General features: G+C 34.7%; 1 long non-coding RNA gene across 1 annotated transcript; it reads right to left on the reverse strand.

The window, feature by feature from the left end:
* Nucleotides 1-1,945: 1,945 nt before the first annotated feature.
* LOC146734506 (uncharacterized) lies at nucleotides 1,946-2,735 on the reverse strand. The gene is made up of 2 exons (XR_014931524.1): nucleotides 2,617-2,735; nucleotides 1,946-2,119 (listed from the first exon to the last, which is right to left on the reverse strand). It is a non-coding gene; the product is annotated as an uncharacterized LOC146734506 (long non-coding RNA).
* Nucleotides 2,736-3,732: the final 997 nt, after the last annotated feature.

Below are 3,732 nucleotides of genomic sequence, written 5' to 3' on the forward strand. Positions count from 1 at the left end.
CACGAGTTTCCATTTATATAGAAAAAAAAACACCACCACACCAATAGCCCAGCACTGTGTGCACCTTTTCATAATGATTGCAACATCACACATATCGTCAACCTCTCAAGTCCAAGTTGTAGTCAATGTCATGTCTCTATCGAAGCACCAATACCTTATACCGAGCAAATACCTTATCATTATCACATGGAGGAGCCATTGGATCTTCCCCATACATGCACATCACTATTTTCGTTTCTACTCAGAAACTTGTCAGTGATATTCATGTAATCGGGGATATAAACTAATTAGTATTATAGCTGATATTTCACTGTGCTGGCTTTTCAAACCTTCTCAATCGAAACCTTTGCTTGATGAAGGATGGTTCTTTAATCACCTGTCTTTTGCAAATAAAAGAATCGATGCTATCAACATCAAGCATCAGTCTTTTCCTATTCTGTCTTATACACACAGCAGCAATACAATAGCCTCTAGGACATTTAACTATAAAAAGGGCATATATATATATATATATATATATATATATATATATATATATATATATATATATATATATATATATATATATATATATATATATATATAGACTTAAAAAAATAATTGCAGGTGGGCCAAAATTTAAAGAGCATCATAAAATCAATTGGCAGTTGAACCTGAAACTTCAGTTGTGCTTCAAATGCAAATGTCTTGTTTCTGATAAAGCTGCCAATACTATTGTGTACGCAGGTGATATTATTATGAATATTTAATCATGGAACTTGACTTAATTCTGTCTACAATTCCTAGCTATTCACAAGTCATTCATGACAACATTAGGGATTTCCACTCTAAAAAAACTAATTAATTGGACACCTAATCTGCATAAAACGCCATTTAAAGCCAGGTTTATAGCAAGTTCATCTAAGTACCCAACCAAAGAAACTTGGGAGGCGAAATCAAGCAATTTCACCTATATATCAGATATTGATGATGACGTACATTTCAGCAATAGTCCTTCCATCAATAATTATCTTCCTGTGATATATTCAACTGAATTAAAAATCCACTTAAAATCATCTTGCTGTCCTTGAAGTTAAACTTTCCACTAAAATGTATGACAAAAGAGATGACTTTAATTTTACCATCATCTATTCTCCCAATGATGTCCCTCTTTTCCTGCCTATGGTGTATACATTTCTCTTTTCAATATGCTAGAAGTTGCAGTGGATATGAAGACGTTGAGAAACGCCATAGACTTCTGCTTCCAAGCTGCTAAATCAAGTTTTTAATTTCGATATTCAATCATTTCTATGGCAACCTGCAAAAAATCACCAGGACAGATGATCTGATTGCTTTAACATCTTTTGTCAGGGTCCCTTCATGAATTGACTACTCACATTGATGTATGGTGGGTGCTACCGGTAAAGCAGGATACGCTCACTTATTTGCAAACACTTTATAGTTGATTTCCCTTTGTGAGAGATAATTCCTACCCTGCTTGGTGCCTTCCCTTTCATTTAATAGGGTTTTGCCAATGTGCTCACCTTACTTACTAGTGTTAATAAAACAGAGTTTTTATCAGACATCCTGATACATGCTGATCCCACTTTGAATTTTAAAGGTATAATGTACCAGCTTGCTGCCTCCACATCAATCTGATTAAAATCTGATGTAGTGTACGGGCTTTAATTATTTTGGCTATAAACTTATTTTAATTTTATTTTGTATTACTTTTGTTATTAATGCCCTTTTATTTTATTATTTTACATTGATTTTGATTTTTTTTAATTCCGCCCTACCTACATCTGATCCGACGCCTATGTAAGTCCCGTTCAAATCTCGCGTAAGTAACAGCCAATCACAGCCCCCCCTTTATACAGGCTGTCGGTTGCTTACTTTTCAGTGTATACGGACAATCTTTCTGTACATTATATTTTGCTCACTTGAATAAACCATTAATAGAAAATTGCTAGTATATTTTTATTTTCAAAAGAAATTCCACAGCATTTTACAATTTTTGTCATTACATTGAATATTTTTTTCACTTCCAACAAATGTGTACACTTCCAGATACATCTTTGCCAGCCAAGGTTCGTTCATTTAATCATCGCTTCAATTTTACATCACTGAGCATAATTATCTAGAATGGAAGCAAAGAAATAAGTAAATCGTAATGATTAGAACACTGTAAACAGCTATAGAAAACAATGCAAACTGATTTTAAATTGTATAACGGTCACCGGCCCACGGCATCGATGCAGAAAATTGGAGCAAAATAATATTTCTTGATCAATTGCGATGTGTTCCAAATAAAAAAATATTTTATTCTAGTTCAAATCAACTCAATTACTTTAATAAAGAGTTATTATATAATGTACAAAATGTTGATACAATTTGATGAATATTTACAGCTACGGCTTCAATACCGTAGACGATTTTGGCTCGATCGTCAACAAAACATCACCCGTCTCCAGGGCAGGCGACTGGAAAAAAGACACTGGTGTTCGGTCGAACCGGTGGAAACAAAATCGTCACTCCCAGAATAACTATGCAAAATAACGATCTAAAGTCGAACCATTCGAGCCACAATATTAACATAAAAATAACTTTCGTTGCATTTGACAATGATAAACTTACCGAAAAGCCGTGTCATTCTCGGTCGCTAACGTCGGTATAATCCGCCATTTTATTTGAGTCTGTTTGCAACCTGACTCTGCCCGGTGACATCATCATGTGCGCTATAGAAGGAGGTCTGTGATTCGTTGACTAAAATCGTCGATAGTGGTCTCGTTGAAATCTCGTTACATAGGCATCGGGTCAGATGTAGGTAGGGCGGAATTAAAAAAAATCACAAAATCAAAATCAAAGTAAAATAATAAAATAAAAGGGCATTAATAACAAAAGTAATAAAAATAAAAATAAGTTTATAGCCAAAATAATTAAAGCCCGTACACTACATCAGATTTTAATCAGATTGCCTCCACATACAACCTGGATGTATCTTACGAGAAAGTTAGCTGTGCTGCCACAGTTTACAAATTACATGTCAACGTTCATGATTGCAAAAATCTCTGTCATAGAACTGTGAACACATTTTTGTTGGAGGCATTTCTCAGTTTGGATAGGTGACCTTGCTGTGATGACTGTCTTGGATATTAGGTAAAAAGAATATTGCATTAAATGACACAAGCAATGCTTGTCAATTTGTCAGCCAGTGTTGACTTTTCTATTCCACGTATAATACAATTTTATAACGTTTTATATGCAAATACCAAGGATGAAAATACATATCCTGGCTAGGCGTCAACAGGGGCATATTGCTTCCATGCAGTGACTTTGTCCACCTCCATTGAATCTGTTTCACACTGACAATTGTTACTAAAAAGTGAACTCATCCACTGATTACATGTAAGGATGCACAACATCAGGGTGACTTCAGAACCTAGGAATCATTGAAACAGTGCAACAAACATAGGCATCAACCTAAAGGTTATTGATGTACAACCAATAAACGTGAATTCGATTCGATTCTGGTTTGTGTAGATCGAATATAAAAAAAACAATTGTGACAGATATAATTTGGTGCCATGTCACATTGAAGTTGCCTTTAATATTTGAAATAGATTTGCTATTGTGGTCAATCAAGTGATACAAGTGATACCCACATGGTGATGTGATTTTGATACCAATGGGTTAGGGCATTACATAAAGCAATAACCCAGGCATAACTTTGACCATAAGACTGTAGTCACT

This window comes from Saccoglossus kowalevskii, chromosome 14 (assembly GCF_978046115.1).
Source record: "Saccoglossus kowalevskii chromosome 14, keSacKowa6.1, whole genome shotgun sequence".
In the NCBI taxonomy this organism is placed as follows: Eukaryota; Metazoa; Hemichordata; class Enteropneusta; family Harrimaniidae; genus Saccoglossus; species Saccoglossus kowalevskii.